Source organism: Mirounga leonina, unplaced genomic scaffold, assembly GCF_011800145.1.
Source record: "Mirounga leonina isolate KUSES-001 unplaced genomic scaffold, KU_Mleo_1.0 Mir_168, whole genome shotgun sequence".
In the NCBI taxonomy this organism is placed as follows: domain Eukaryota; kingdom Metazoa; phylum Chordata; class Mammalia; order Carnivora; family Phocidae; genus Mirounga; species Mirounga leonina.
This window is the reverse complement of record NW_023270426.1, coordinates 34,876,962-34,894,612: the sequence shown is the minus strand read 5'-3', so window position 1 is coordinate 34,894,612 and position 17,651 is coordinate 34,876,962. Positions and strand designations below refer to the sequence as shown.

At 38.3% G+C, this 17,651-nt stretch overlaps 1 protein-coding gene across 5 annotated transcripts in view; it reads left to right on the top strand.

Annotated features, from left to right (window-relative positions):
* PDE4D (phosphodiesterase 4D) overlaps window positions 1–17,651 on the top strand; it is a 1,027,393-nt gene that overhangs the window by 719,328 nt on the left and 290,414 nt on the right. The window lies entirely within an intron of this gene.

Below are 17,651 nucleotides of genomic sequence, written 5' to 3'. Positions count from 1 at the left end.
ATGGTGACTCACCGTCCTCCGGCAGAACGCCCAGTGACCCAGCGTGTGCCCAGTGGTGTGTGACTCCCATTGAGGCGAGAGAGTCGCTCAAGCACTAAAATTTGACCCGGTGGCCCCTGTGCACGTGCACTGACCCAGTTACAAAAAGGCAAGAACTCCTCAGCATTCCTGAAGCTCTATTATTTCCATTATAGGGCCCTTGAAGACAACAACAATGGAGAAAAAGAATTTGGTAATTGAAGCCTCTGTTGAATATCTCATGCTATTTCAAAACACTTCACTCCAGTTATTCTTAGAAAACAAAGTCTACCCCGGAGAAAAAGTATTGACCATCCTCACTGAGCCATCAAGCAGAACGGCAGTCAGAGGTTTAAACTTAGATACACCTGTTTCACTTTGGGCTAAAATCTGCTCTCCATGTTTCTATTTTCTCTAATTGAGTAGAAATGCAACCCCAGTTCAAAGCTATATTCCTGGGACTGAGTGAAAATAAAATTGGCCCTCATAAGGACTCTAATACTTCCTCCTTGGTTATGGGGACACTGCTGGGCCCCAGCAACTATCTTGGTTCACAAGTCACTAACCAGGTATTTTAAAGGGCAATTTAACACATTATTTTGCCACAACCATGCAGCAATATTATCGTTTTAATTTGGTCATTCAAGTACCCAAACACTGGATTTATTATCTTGCAGTCTCATGTGTTCAGTTATTATGGAGAAAACCTTAAGGAGTGTAATATTTTTCTTCCCAACTAAACTAGTAGGTTCTTAATGGTAGCAACCATGTCTCGTGCTTTTTCATCACCTACGATTTCTAGTATGAGCTAAATCAGGAGTAAGTCCCTGTGGGGAATGCTTGATGCCTTACTTCGCCTCACTAGCAGGAAATAGTACACTACCTGGAAATATTCAACATGCCGCCTTGCATGAATCACTTCTTACAAGAATTCCCTTTCCTCCCAGATCCCATCTTCTGGGGCCCTGTTGTCCATGGCACATATTATGGTCCTCAGTGTTGAGAGCATTTGGGCTTTTTAATGGGCCTATGAAAATACGTGAGAATTGAAAATGAAGCAATTGACTCCAAAATGCAAAAAGGAAATGGCAAAATTAAGATTAGAGTTTAGTGAAATATTCGAAGTATCATCTGTCAACTTCAATAACTGTCAAACAAGTTATTCATAAAAAACTTTATTACATTTGAGGAAAACTTGTGGGCTGAATTTTTGTCATCTTGCAGGTATTCTCGAGCATGCTGGATGATTGCAGAGAAACTAGGGCCAATCATTAGTTAAATGAATTTAATATTAACCAAGTATTATTATTATTATTGTTATTTTAACCAAGTAATTTTAAAATCAAAATTATATAAAGATCCTTTCCAGATTTTTATAGCAAACATATTGTAGAATGTGAGAAGTGAGTGCATTTTAATTTGTTGGATATGATGTGGTGGGGGGCTACAAAGGTGTTAAAACAGCCTTGCTTAAGCTACTACCTATTTGCACAATTGTTACTTTTAAAATAACTTGTTTTTTTTATTTTATTGTTATTTTAAATGACTGCATTTTAAATCAATTATAATTCAGAGTTACTGTAAGGTAACTCTTAAGAAAAAGATTAACCATCAGTAGAGAAGTCTGTGAGTCAACCAGAGAATAACTTAGGTCTTGGGGGAATCTTACAGAATTGTCAGCGGAGGGGAGCCTGGGTGGCTCAGTCAGTTAAGCATCTGCCTTCAGCTCATGTCATGATCCTGAGGTCCTGGGATTGAACCCCGCCTTGGTGTGGAGGGTGTCCCTGCTCAGCAGGGAGCCTGCTTCTCCCTCTGCCCCTCTCCCCCACTCCTGCTCTCTCTCTCAAATGAATAAATAAAATCTTAAAAAAAATAAAAATTTTTAAAAATTAAAAGAGGGAATTGTCTGCTGGATGAAATTCAGCTTAAATTTCATGGACTTGGATGGGGAAACTTTCATATTCTCTACCCATATGGAATAACAATCTGCCCTCAAAGTACAAAGCATTTTGGCATTATCTCTTCTAGCTCATTTGCTTTCAGTTTTCCATAAAGCAGTACCTGCCAGCTGTTATCCTTAAGACTCAACTATTTTGCAAAAATATCAAACAAAGCACTCTCTTTAAGAACACAGGGAACACACTAGAGTAGTTCCTCTGAAAATCCCAGTACTGTGTTGTTTGCAAGTGTTTTTTTAGAGTTCACTGCATGCCTGGAATGAACAGGCTGTCTTTCTTCCTAGAAGATCACAGATGGACACACAAGGTCAGGTTAAACAGTGTCTAAGTTACTTTCTTTAGGAGCTGTGTCCTAAAAACAAAATTTAACGAAGTATAATATACCTATAGAAATTTTTCTTGGGTAAGGAAGGAAAAAGTAGTCTTAATTTTGAAAAAAGAATCAACATAGTAAAGTAAAAATGCATTTTTTTCAAAAGTTGCTGTTGAATACCACATTTCTATACACCTGCAGTCAGGTATGTAAATACCTGAAATATTTGTAAGTCTTAGTTCCTAGAATGAAATAATGATTAATTTCTAATGATTCCAGTGTCATGTCCACAAAAACAACACTGTGCTCAGAGGTGGTTAAGTGTACCCATCCTGTCATATTTGTCTAACAATTGCTTAAACAAGTTAAAAAATAATTCTTTTTGGGGTGCCTGGGTGGCTGAGTTGTTAAGCATCTGCCTTCGGCTCAGGTCATGATCCCAGAGTCCTGGAATCGAGCCCTGCATCGGGCTCCCTGCTCCACGGGAAGCCTGCTTCTCCCTCTCCCACTCCCCCTGCTTGTGTTCCCTCTCTCGCTGTGTCTCTCTCTGTCAAATAAAGAAATAAAATCTTTAAAAATACGTAAATAAATAAATAATTCTCTTTTTGAGATGCTGTTTAGTTCTTGAGGTCCTCATTTTCCCCAAATGATGTTTGGCTCTTACAAAAGACAAATCTAAGTCCCAACTTAAAGCCCTGAGCATGTTACTTAATTTCGTAGGAACCTCAGCTTCCTCAACTGAGGAAATTATAGTACCTATTTCATGAGTCTATTTTAAAAATTAAATGACATGACGGGTGTGCAGAGCCTCTTACCTTGTGCCTGGAACGTGATGAGCCTATCGTTTTCAGATTCCTTCCTCTGGAGCCAGAAACCCTGAGTTCTCTCTGGTCTTGTTCTCCCACTCAAGTAGCTGGGCCAGCACTCTCTCTGTACTTGAGTTCCATCATCTGATAAATGAGTAGATAAAGGCTTCATGTGATTAGCGTAGAAGTGAATGTGCCAACACGTGTAAAACACTCAGTGACTCCAAACAGGTTTTCAGAGCACTGGCCGGAATGTAGCTGTCCCTTTCAGAGGCACAGCCATCTCATTCGGAGGCTGGCAGGTAGCCTGAATTGGGCAGATTTTATAGGATGCCGTAAGCATTTTCCTGCCAGATGTGGGGAAACTCTTCCTGGAAAAGTTATTCCTTTGAACTGAGCTTCCAAAAGGTACCTAGGAGAATTCAAATACTCTCTCTGGGTTGAACAGTACATTACCTAATATTTTCTCCAGATTAAGGCTGTTTTTCCTAAATTTTAGGAAAGAACCTTCCTCTCCTTAACAGTGATGCTCAGGTCCACTCAGTGCTTTCCTACGACTTTTCCCAGTGTATTTCTTACTGTGTTCCTTTTTCTTTGGGAGAAAATTTTTATCATAAGGATATGGGAACTCTGTTTTGGCAAAGAAGGTGTCAAGAGTAGCTTTCAGGGATAGAGGCTTATGAAAAAGAAAACAGACAAGACTCAATTTTTGAAATTCCAACCATGAAGCAAATGCCACAAAAGGGCACAGGAAGAAAATCTGTAAAAGGTTTCTTTGCCACTGTTGACCGAAGATTTATTCTGTTTTTAAGCAAACACGCTGTGAGCCAGGTATTGTGCTAGGTACTGTGAATACAAAGGTGAATAAACCCCATTCCGTTTTCAGGGAACTCACATATTGCGAGGCCCATGTGTCTCTTCGGGGCCAGACACTGGGAACACGTGCATGGGAAGCCATGATCCCGTCCCCTTAGCCAAATGAGAAGCTCACACTTGAGTGTTCACCAGCAGCCTGGTTGGAATTAGCCTCAGAATCTAGAGATTTGCGGGGCCCAGGACACCTCATTCAAACTGCAAAGCAGTGAGACTAGAGGAGCTGACCCCTGAGTTAATTCCTGACCAAAAAAAAAAGGAAAAGGGAAGAAGCATAATGCTGCCAGCGAAGCATGTGCAAAGATCTGAAAGTGATAGCACGGGAGTGCAGATAAACCAGTATGTTTTCTCATTCATCCTAAAACAACCCTGGGAGGAAGGTAGGTGCTTGTGTTGTCCCATTTTATAGAAGGTGTTGAGACTTAATGAGATTAAGTTGTTTTTGAAGGTAACACAGTCAAAACAGTGGCTCAGCAGTGACTAAGGAACTCCAATGTCCCTATAATTTCCAGAATATCATCATCATCATCATCATCATCATCATCAAAATTAACCCAAAATGTTCATAGATTGAATGAAGCCAAGGAGACAGAACTTCTAAGTTTGCCTTGGACTTAAGTGGCCTTTACTACTACTTACGCTAGACCTTGAAGGAGGAGTAGGACATTTGCTCGCAGAGAAGGGAGAAGAATGTGCAGCACTTCCCAGGCAGGAGAAACAGCCCAGGCAGATTTGAAGCAAGGCATGCGCTGTTATGTGGTTGCCATGCTAGGTTATGAAAAATTAGGCCAGGCTGAATGATAAATTGCATCTAAATGGTGGAAGTTTTAATTTAACACAAAGAGAAGGTTGCCATCGATTCTATAAGGAATGGGAAGCTCTTGAAGGTTTTTAAGCAGGGAATTTAACATTTTAAGGCTTGTGTCTTTGAAAAATAACCCAGAGACAATGCAGACACTAACCCTTCAAAGTCTGAGACCAAGGGGGGCGGGGAAAACTATTTACAATCCATTGTGTAGAGGGAGTCGGGGTCAGGGTCAAAACTAAGATGAAAACACAAAATAATTTTTTTAAATCAAAGTATTATAGTATCACATACTTCTCAGTTTTAAAACTGCTTTCCTCCATATTCACTGGGACTCTTTTAAAATTTATCTTTAATAAAAGTATTATTTATTGAGCCCTTAATATATGCCAAACACTTTGCCAACGTTTTCCGTGTCTCATTTAATCCTCACAAAGTCCTGTTTTATCTCCATTTTATAGTGGAGGAAACTAGGGCTTGGATAGGCTACGTAACTTGTTCAAGATCAAACAACTAGTCATTAGTGGAACTTATATTTGCATGCACGCAGCCTGATGCCAAAGGCCACTATTTAACTTGATCCTGTATGCCCTCCATAATTAATAGACATTATCTCAAAGAGCAGATCTTTCATATTAAATAGAACTTATTTGTAATGTGGTCAAGGAGAAATTGCTTGTGTTGCCTGGATTATTTTACCATTACTTTTAACATGGGCAGGATAAAATGTTGTCACATAAATGTAAATTAAATGGGCCCAGTGAAAGTTTGCTTTCTAATCCATTTTTGGCATTGTCTCTTGCATCAGTCATTAAATTATCATTAGAGCACATTCTGTGTGCACACGCTTCTGACAGACTATTTTCCAAACCCTACTTTAATGAATACCTCCATTCGCTTCACAATATTACAAAGAGGTAACGTGGCAATGTGATTTTTCCAGTTGTTTTGTCTCTTTCAAAAAATCTTCTAAAAATGATTTTTATCAATACAATTTAATTTTAGAATATTACTTTAACTCTTGGGTTAGGTATAGTTAGGAACCACTTGATTTAACATTGGGGCTATTATAAATTTGAAATCGGAACTAAAGTTCTTGGTTGTTTTTTTTTTTTAAGATTTTTTATTCATTTGAGAGAGACGGTGCAAGAGCTCATGCACAGGAGGGGCAGAGGGAGAGGGAGAAGCAACTCGGGTCTCCATCCCAGGGCCCCGGGATCATGGCCTGAGCTGAAGGCAGATGCATAACTGACTGAGCCACCCAGGCGCCCCTCAGAACTAAAGTTTTGACATGACTAATCTGGATATGCACTGATGACGTTTGTGTACATTGAAACAAAATAACAGATAAAGAGATGATTTAAAAGAAAACACACCAGATGTTGGGCAAGGCCAATATTTTTGTTCTTGGTTTTGTCTGTGTCTATATCATAGCAAGCAGTATTTTATAAAGAATCAGTGCTGAATAAAGCAAGTATATCGATTTCTTGAGGTGAGAATTGCTGTCTTAAACCTTTTCTTTCTAATGCTTTCTCTCCTTAAGAATGAGACATCTAGAACAAGACTTGCTATCAGATTTTAAATCTACCATTAAACTTTAATCTTCTTGATTCCACTTATATGAGGTATCTAGAGGAGTCAAATTTACAGAGACAGAAAGTAGAATGGTGGTTGTCAGAGGCTGGGGGAGTGGGGATAGAGAGTTGTTGTTTAATGGGTGCAGAGTTTCAGTTTGGTGAAATGAGAAAGATCTGGAGATGGATGGTGACTTCGGTTATACAGCAAATGTGAATGTGCTTAACGCCACTGAACTGTACATTAAAAAGGATTAAAATGGTAAATTTTATGTTATATATATTTTACAACAAAAAAATAATCTTGACACATACTTATAGAGAACCAAAATGTATTTAGGCATTTGATAAAAAGAATTTTTAATACTTGGGCTTTGATAGACACAGCCAATTCCTTTATTTTAAAGTAAAATATATAGATTTTTAGGTTTCAAATGGTGGATAAAAGACCTCCCTGCTCCATTTTCCGCTAAAAACATCACCCAAATCAATAATTAGTGCAAGAAACAGAAAGGAAGATCCCATATTTGAGGAAACTAGGAGCTCTCTGTAACTTCAAGCCATGAGGAGTAAAGATAGAAGTGGATGGAGAAGTGGCCAATGATTTAACCAAATAAGGGTAAAATACTGCAGACAAGTAAGCTGAACTGCTCCCAGGGCCCCAGAAAGTACTTTGGAAGATGAGTGAGCTCTGAAAATAAGGAGTGTATAGAAGTGTGTATAACATACACTTATCGGCCAGCCCTCACTCTTTCTCAGTTTAGTCTCTATACCTCACATCCCTCCCAACAAAAAACATATTCTGGAATAATTGGCAGAGGGGAGAAAAGGGGATAATTAAATGACCATGTGCAAACTGATTAGCAAGATCTCTGCTCCCTTCTCTGCCCACACCAGAATGTGAGCAAGCAGATCTACATCCATCTCTAAAAAAAGCCACGCTACCCCAGAGGAAGGAATCATCCAGTGATATCTGGGGTGCCCAGACAGAATGCTTGCTGGGCCCCTGAGTGTGCTGTAGTAAAGCTCCCAGGGCACAAGCCCCACCTGCGCACCCAGAGCTTCCCTTCACCTTTCTAGGGCCCACCTCCATTTATGAACTGGGGTCAAGGACCAATGCAGGAATTTGAGGATCCTGCTCTTATCACTTTGGTGGTCTATTTGCATGCATTTCTTGAATAACATTCAAATGTTTAGTTAAAAGTGAGGTTAAATTTGCAAAGATGCATTTGAGAATCAGAAAGAACCTCAAGAGTAACGGGAAGAAGAGAAGAGATCGAATAGAAAGGAAATACAACATCACTTATGAAATTTTGGGTTAGATCATTTATTTGATCCCTGCAGTGGTTTCTTTATCCAATATTTTGAATTAGTGCAAAGTTCTGAAAGTCAGTTACAAAATACATTTCGTGTCCACATTAGTGATCCCGTGCAGAAAAGTTGGATTCAGTTTTAAAAAGTGCTTTTCTGCCCTTTTAGTAGAAAATGTAATTTGTTGACAAATGTTGAAGTCCATACGTTATCAGAGGTCTCACATATTGTTACCTTTTAAAATGATCATTTGTTAGCCGGTATTATCTAATGAGGCATCAAAATGCCATCTGTTGTGTAGGTAACAGCAAACCACCAGTACCCATGTTATGAGTATGTCTGAAGACCTTATCACATTTTATGGCTAACAGACTTGTGATAGTGTTATATATACCTTAATCATAGTCTTTACGAACCTAAAAATTAGAAACAAGGACAGTGAGCTAGATTGTTTAATCCTGGATATCTTTAAAACTCTAAAGTTTGCTGGCTATTAAATATGTCTATCGTTATACCTGTAACTTACACTCCATTTTTAATGGATCTTTATTCATTGCCACTGTCCAGCTGAAGGGGATAGGTGGCTTAAAAACAATTCCAGGGGCGCCTGGGTGGCTCAGTCGTTAAGCGTCTGCCTTCGGCTCAGGTCATGATCCCAGGGTCCTGGGATCGAGCCCCGCATCGGGCTCCCCGCTCAGCGGGAAGCCTGCGTCTCCCTCTTCCACTCCCCCTGCTTGTGTTCCTGCTCTCGCTATCTCTCTGTCAAATAAATAAAATCTTAAAAAAAAAAAAAAAAAAAAAAAACAATTCCAAATAACATAGTAGCAATCTCCCACCTTCCTCCTCCCATCATGCACGTGCAGTGTGCATGCGCACACACACACACACACACACACACCAGATACATCTGGATACAAATACTTTTTCTGCCACCAGTGATGTGACTGTGAACAAATCACTACTTTTCTTTATTCATAAAATTAGTATTATAACACCTGACTTGTAGGGTTGTTGTTATGAATGAATAATAAAGTATATCTAATATACTTAGCAGGTGATTAATAAATAATAGTGATTATTATTATTTTTGTGTATGAAAGCTTTATTGTTCTTTTTTTAAATGTATTTTATTTCCCTTGCCTCAGGAGGAAGGCTTTATTGTTCTTAATTAATTTTTAAATACAGATTTAATATCTAATCAGTGCAGAATGATTTAGTTTTTCCATGTCTTCTCAGTTTCTTTTAATTCTTTATTTAAATTCAATTTAGTTAACCTATACTGTATTATTAGTTTCAGGAGTAGAGTTTAGTGATAGCACCCAGTGCTCATTACATCAAGTGCCCTCCTAATGCCCATCACCCAATTATCCCTTCCCCAACCCACCTCCCCACCAGCAACCTTGCTTTGTTTCCTAGAGTTCAGTGCCTCTTATGGTTTGCCTCCCTCTCTATTTTCATCTTATTTTATTTTTCCTTCCCTTCCCCTCTTTTCATCTGTTTTGTTTCTTTTTTCAATTTTTAAGGAATTTGGTCATGTTGCTTAAATTTTGAAATTCATTGGCATAAACTTGTTCATAATATAGTTTCATTATTTTTTATGTCTGTAGGAATTGATACTGATAATTTGTGTTTTCTCAATTTAGTTCTTGATCAGAATTGCTAGGTGTGTGTCAATTTCTTATTCTTTACAAGGAAGCAGCTTTGGCATTAATGATTCTTTTTTTTTTTTTTTTAAATTTTATTATGTTATGTTAGTCACCATACAATACATCATTGGTTTTTGGTGTGGTGATCGATGATTCTCTTTTTTATATACATTTCTTGTGTGTCATTGTTTTGTACTCTGTTTATATTTTATTTTATTCTGTTAGAGTTTAATTTCTTGATATTATATAAGTAAAATGTCAATCCTTCTCCTTTTCCCCCAACTGTATTGAAGTATAAATGATGAGTAAAATTTTATATATTTAAATTGAAGTGTACAATGTGATGATTTCTGATATACAAATACATTATGAAGTGATTATCACAATCAGGGTAATTAACACATCCATCACCTCACATAGCTAACCAAGGGGGGGGTGGTTAAAATGCTTAAGATCTACTGTCTTAGCAAATTGCAAATATCCAGGACAGTATTAACCAAAGTCACCATATTGTACATTAGATCTGCAGGAACCTGAAGTCTTGTATGCTTTGACCAGCATCCCACCATTTCCCACGGTTCCACCAGTTCCTGGTACCACCATTCAACTTTCCGTTTCTAACAGTTTGACTTCTCTTTTTTTCTTTTAGATTCCATATATATGTTGTCACAAATGACATGATTTCCTTCTTTCTCATGGCTGAATAATATTCCATTATATATACGCACATATACACATACATATATAGACATGCATGTATATACGTATGTATAATGGATGTTATTATGTTATATATGATACATGTATGAATATACATATATGATATATACATATTATATATGATACACATATGTATATACATATACACATTGTCTTTATCCACTCATCCATCCACTAACACTGAGGTTGTTTCCATATCTTGGGTACTGTGAATAATGCTGCAGTGAACATGGGAGTGCAGATATCCTTTGAGATACTGATTTTAATTATTTATTTATTTTTGGATATAGAATCAGTAGTGGGATTGCTGGATCATATGTTAGCTCTATTTTTAATTTTTTGAGGAGCCTCCATACTGTTTTCCACGTGGCTGCGCCAGTTTACATTCCCTCCACCAGTGCACAAGGGTTCCCTTTTCTCCATACCCTAGCAAGCACTAATCTCTAGTCTTTTTGATAAAAGCTGTCCTAATATATGTGAGCTGATATCTTATTGTGATTTTGATTTGCATTACTATGATGATTAATGATGTTGAACACCTTTTTATATACCTATTTGCCGTTTGTACGTCTTGGTAAAATGTGTACCCAGGTCCTTTGCCTGTGTTTTAATTGTATTATTTGGATTTTTTTTGCTATTAAGGTGTATGAATTCCTTATACACTTTGGATATTAACCCCTTCTCAGATATGGGGTTTGCAAAAAAATGTCTTCTCCTATTCCATAGGTTGCCTTTTGATATTTGTGATATTGTGATTTGTGAGAAATATATATTTAGTTATTCAGATGAACAAAATGTATTTTTCATATATACTTAGTCTTAATCCACTGGTTACTGGCTCTCAGCTCCTAGAACCCTTGAATTTCCCGGGATAATAATGATAAAAGTATCCTATGTTATGCTAATAAGGTGACTTCGGAAAGCCCCTAGGTAACCCGAGGATGGGGACTGGTTGCCAGGGGAACCAACCTTGATAAAAGGGTTAGAACTTTCAGCCCCACCCAACCATGGTCAAAGACTGTGACCTCAGCGGAGAGGCGAGGGGCTGAAGGTTGAATCAGTGGTCAATGATCAGTGATTTAATCAATCCTGCTTATGTAATGAAGTCTCCATAAAAACCCAAAAGGATTGGGTTTAGAGAGCTTCTAGGTTGGTGAACATGTGGAGATGGGGGCAGAGTGGCTGTAAAGGGAAGAGAACCAGGAAGCTCTGGACCATTTTCCCATACTTTGCCCTGTGCACCTCTTCCATCTGGCTGGCTGTTCCTTAATTATCCTTTCATAATAAGTTGATAATTTAGTGAATAAATAAGTTTCATAAGTTCTGGGAGACACTTCTAGCAAATAGCAAATTAATCGAACGCAAGGAGGGGATCAAAGGGGGGTAATCTCTGATTTATAGCCACTTGGTCAGAAGTACAGGTAACAACTGATTCCAAGGAAGGGGTTGTGGGAACTGCCAATCTATAACTGGCTGTTCAGAAAAACATGTTAACAGCTCAGGCTTGTGACTGGCATCTGAAGGGGAGGGAGTGCATTCTTATGGGACTGTGTCCCTAACCTCTGGAATCTGATGCCTTGAGTAGATAGTGGTCAGAATTGATTTGAATTCTGGGACATTCTACTGGTGTCAAAGAATTGGTTGTTGGTGTGAGGAAGCCCACTTCCCCGCAGACACACATACATGTTAGAATTGGGTACAGAACCAAAAAGAATTTTTTGACGGTTTCCTTTGTGAAGAAACTTTTTAGCTTGATGTAAAGATTCATTGCAATTCCTATCAAAATCCCAATGGCATTTTCCACAAAAATAGAAAAAAAAAAATCTTAAAATTCATGTGACCATGAAAGACCATGACCATAAACAGCCAAAGCAATCTTGAGAAAGGATAAAGCTGGAGTCATCATATTTCCTGATTTCAAACCATATTACAAAGCTCTAGTAACCCAAACGCAAAGCTCTAGTACAGACATAAAAACAGACTTATAGATCAATGCAACAGAATAAAAAGTCCAGAAGTAAAGCTGTGCCATCTATGGTCAGTTAATTTCCAACAAGGGAGCCAAGAACATACAATAGGGCAAGGATGATCTCATCAATAAATAGTGTTGGGAAAACTGGATATCCACATGAAAAAGAATGAAAGTGGATCCCCATCTTATATCACTCACAAAAATTAACCCAACATGAGTATTTTATAGTTTTCTGAGTAGAGATTCTTTGCCTCTTTGGTTAGGTTTATTCCTAGATACCTTATGGTTTTGGGTGCAACTGTAAATGGGATCAACTCCTTAATTTCTCTTTCTTCTGTCTTGTTGTTGGTGTATAGAAATGTGACTGATTTCTGTGCATTGATTTTATATCCTGCCACTTTACTAAATTCCTGTAGGAGTTCTAGGAGTTTTGGGGTGGAGTCTTTGGGTTTTCCACATAAAATATCATATCATCTGCAAAGAGTGAGAGTTTGACTTCTTCTTTGCCAATTCAGATGCCTTTTATTTCTTTTTGTTGTCTGATTGCTATGGCTAGAACTTCTAGAACTATGTTGAATAGCAGTGGTGATAGTGGATATCCCTGCCACGTTCCTGATCTTAGGGGAAAAGTTCTCAGTTTTTCCCCATTGAGAATGATATTCGTTGTGGGTTTTTCATAGATGGCTTTTGGAAGAACAAATATTGTGAAGATGTCAATGCTACCTAGAGGAATCTACACATTTAATGCAATCCTTATCAAAATACCATCCACTTTTTTCAAAGAAATGGAACAAATAGTCCTAAAATTTGTATGGAACCAGAAAAGACCCCAAATAGCCAGAGGAATGTTGAGAAAGAAAAGCAAAGCTGGTGGCATCACAAATCCAGACTTCAAGCTCTATTACAAAGCTGTCATCATCAAGACAGTATGGTACTGGCACAAAAACAGATGCATAGATCAGTGGAACAGAATAGAGAGCCCAGAAATGGACCCTCAACTCTATGGTCAACTAATCTTCGACAAAGCAGGAAAGAATGTCCAATGGAAAAAAGACAGTCTCTTCAACAAATGGTGTTGGGAAAATTGGACAGCCACATGCAGAGGAAGGAAACTGGACCATTTCCTTACACCACACACAAAAATAGACTCAAAATGGATGAAAGACCTCAATGTGAGACAGGAGTCCATCAAAATCCTAGAGGAGAACACAGGCAGCAGCCTCTTCCACCTCAGCCACAGCAACTTCTTCCTAGAAACATCGCCAAAGGCAAGGGAAGCAAGGGCAAAAATGAACTATTGGGACTTCATCAAGATGAAAAGCTTTTGCACAGCAAAGGAAACAGTCGACAAAACCAAAAGACAACTGACAGAATGGGAGAAGATATTAGCAAATGACATATCAGATAAGGGGCTAGTATCCAAAATCTATAAAGGACTTATCAAACTCAACACCCAAAGAACGAATAATCCAATCAAGAAATGGGCAGAAGACATGAACAGACATTTTTCCAAAGAAGACATCCAAATGGCCAACAGACACATGAAAAAGTGCTCAACATGGCTCGGCATCAGGGAAATCCAAATGAAAACCTCAATGAGATACCACCTCACACCAGTCAGAATGGCTAAAATTAGCAAGTCAGGAAATGACAGATGTTGGCGGGGATGCGGAGAAAGGGGAACCCTCCTACACTGTTGGTGGGAATGCAAGCTGGTGCAGCCACTCTGGAAAACAGTATAGAGGTTCCTCAAAAAGTTGAAAATAGAGCTACCCTACGACCCAGCAATTGCACTATTGAGTATTTACCCCAAAGATACAAATGTAGTGATCCAAAAGGGTACACGCACCCCAATGTTTATAGCAGCAGTGTCCACAATAACGAAACTATGGAAAGAGCCCAAATGTCTATCTACTGATGAATGGATAAAGAAGATGTGGTATACACACACACACACACACAGAGACACACACACACACAATGGAATATTATGCAGCCATCAAAAAACAAAAACAAAAACAAAATCTTGCCATTTGCAACAACGTGGATGGAACTAGAGGGTATTATGCTAAGCAAAATAAGTCAATCAGAGAAAGACATGTATCATATGACCTCACTGATATGAGGAATTCTTAATCTCAGGAAACAAACTGAGGGTTGCTGGAATGGTGGGGGGTGGGAGGTATGGGGTGGCTGGGTGATAGACATTGGGGAGGGTATGTGCTATGGTGAGTGCTGTGAATTGTGTAAGACTGTTGAATCACAGACCTGTACCTCTGAAACAAATAATATATTATATGTTAAAAAAAAAAAAAGGTAGTACGAAGGGAAGAATGAAGGTGGGAAATCGGAGGGGGAGACGAACCATGAGAGACTATGGACTCTGAGAAACAAACTGAGGGTTCTAGAGGGGAGGGGGGTGGGGGGTGGGTTAGCCTGGTGATGGGTATTAAAGAGGGCACGTGCTGAGTGGAGTACTGGGTGTTATGCACAAACAGTGAATCACGGAACACTACATCAAAAATGATGTAATGTATGGTTCACACATATAAGAAAGTCTTTGAATCCAACTGTTTACTTAGTGAGTGTAATAAGATGAGAAACTGCTTGAATCTGCTCAAAATTCCCCTCCAGATAAGAAAAATACCACATTATTTCTCAATAATGAGGAAATGATATAAGACTTCAAAGTGACTTGTTCTTACGAATGTTAGAATACAATATAGAATACCAGGAAATTTTTAAAAACTGCAGCTCCGTGGTCATTTTTCCCAAAATGTTACTGGACATATCTGAGGTGCTGAATTTAAGCACACTTGACAGGCTTGAATGTTCTGTTCGTTCATAATGTGGTTCTCAAAAATTTGCCCATGACAGTTTGGAAAGTGTAGAGTATCTACTGTAATCTGAAAATAAGAGTTGACTCAGAGAACAGAAGATTTCAAAATGGGCAGAGTATTTCAAAGTAACAATATCTGAGAAAACTTGCGTTGTATGGCAAAATCATTCCTTAACACCTCATTTAATTGGTTCCAGTTACTGCTTCATATTTAGTTCTTAGCACTTGGTAAATGACAGTCCCATAAGTCATGCTCACCATTAAATGATAAGAGAAGGGGAAATCATATTTTAAGGTGCATCTAATTTACTTGTATGCAATTGGTGTTTTCCACATGTGTGTTGCCCGTATTGCATTACGGACCCTATTAGCGATATGGGAGAGATTTTAGGTGGTATTTGGACTCTTTTTTTTTTTTTTTTCTATTAATACTTGGATCATGGGGCTGGGAATAACCAACATATCAAACACATTTACCAAATAAGTATAAGGTTACCTTTTAAATCTATGTTATTTAAGTTAAAAATTGAGTCAAGAAAAATATCAAGTAAGTAATTGTATAGATTGTGTGCCAGTATGGCAAAACTTGTGGAAATCATGTCCAAATGACAGAAGTTTAGGAAACATCATATTACATAATGGTTTAATTCAACAAAAATACATATGGATAAATGACCCAAAGGAATTTATACATCTGAGGTCCATTGAAATGTTGTGGTGACAATAGACAAATAGAAGTCTATATAACATTATATGATTGAATACATCAGGTGAATGCTAGAAAAAATAGCAGCTTCTGGATCAAATGCATATTCTCCAAAGCTCTTTAGACAAGAGACATATGGTTCCTAATGTCCAGTCCTCCTAGATTCAGACATCCTTGTCAGCCTGTATAATATTATATACGTGTTTACTAACAGGAATTTGGGGAGCAGTGCGGTATCTGCTCCATTCTGAGAAGCTTTTCAGAGGAAAACAGACAACTGTCAGTTTACAAAACATTATTTCAGAAATGGATGTGTGAAAAACTGACAGAATGGAGAAGACACTGTAATATTGAATGAGTACTGTTAGTTTTTTAATCTGTCACCACCTTAAATATTACAAGTAAAAGTAAAATAAAAATTCAAATCTCAGTGACCTGATGGTACTGTGCATCTTTCTTTCTCTGTGAGCAACCTTGAGTTACCCATCCCAGAAGCTTTGAGTGTTCTGGTTAGTTGAGTACATTATCAGATACCCTACTTCAATTTGTCTTCTTTGGGGACAAGGATGATATGTTCGTCATTATAGGACTGTTATACAGTGTTTAGGAGATACCCAGTAAGTGGGTTAGGATTTTCAGAGATAGATTCTTGGAATACACAGAACATTGAGCAAGTAAGTAAGGAAAAGCTCCTGGGGCAGCACTAACCTCTTATGTGTATGTGACTCCAACGGAGTGACAGTGAGCTAAGTAATCTCACTGGGACAGAGAGCCTTCTGGGAGATGGTAAAATACAGGGCTGATTATTTTGGGAAAGTTTAACACAACATTCAGACATTACATTCTGTGATCATTATCATTTTCTTGCTGAAATGGCAACCAGAGGATATTTGATAGACCTTACACAGAAGAGAACGGTGCTTCACGAAAGTAATAGTAGTTGCTTACTTGCACTCTGTTCTTTCTTCCTTTTCCCACATTAAAATTCTAAGGAGATAAAAGATAAATCTCCTCCCGTAAACCCCTTCCCCCCGCAAAATGAGTAGTCTCACAAATCTGCTTTTGAATTTCTAAATATACGTGATTGGTGAACCTACCTTACAGTGCCAGAAATGCACTAAACATGGGACAGAACTGGGAATGTGTGACTATCCCTGAACAGTCATAGAAACACTGAAAAGCTTAAAGAAATAATGATATGGGAAGTAGTTTATTAGCATTTACCTTAAGCGGCCTGAGGGTCACTGAGAGGAGACAAAAATCACAACGGTACCTTGAAGTGTGACCAGAGGAGGAGTTGGAGGTTTTGTTGCAGTAAGCAGCCAGAGTCCCTGGCGGGATGCCTTACTACATTAATTTTCCAAATCCTTTGGGTGGGTCACAGTTGCACTCCTACATCCTGCCTGCAAATGCTAAATAAATACCGAGTTCACATCAGACTAGAGAACCAGCATACTAACTAATGTCATTTAAAGAATCAGAATCCTTAAATTATTTTCAGTCGATAATTCACATGCAAAATAACAAGTTGGCACACCCTGACGAATATATATATCCTGTATGCAAATGTTCAGAGGGGGATAGCCAGGGTGGTCAAATGTTTCTTCTCCTAGGAGCAATTCAAATCAGTGTAGATTATGTCTAGTATAATAGAACAGTTTTCATTTCAGATGGCAGGGACTGGTCTTCACAATAGTAAGAAATGTTAAGATGATAAGAGCTTCATTCCTTACTGAAGAGGGGTTAAGACCTAACAAATGCAGAGCCTTCAGTGTATAGAGATCAATAAAATTTGCATATGATTTTCAAAAAGATTTAGAAAACATTGTGCAAGGGAACAGCCTTAGTACATGTAGCCACTTGTCCAGCAGTAATATATTAGAGTTTTCAGTTTAAGCATTCCAGCGCAATCTGATGCAGCGATGTTTGCTACACAGTTTAATTTTCAAGAGGCAGTTTGCGTCTCTACAACCAAACTCGAAGCGTGACATTTCATTAAATAGGCTCAGAATAACAACTGCTAAGCCCTCAAGTTCTCTCAACTTTGCTTCTGATGAGAAATTTTAGTTTCAGTGTGGGACTTTGAGAAAATCACCTTTTTGTTGAAGGG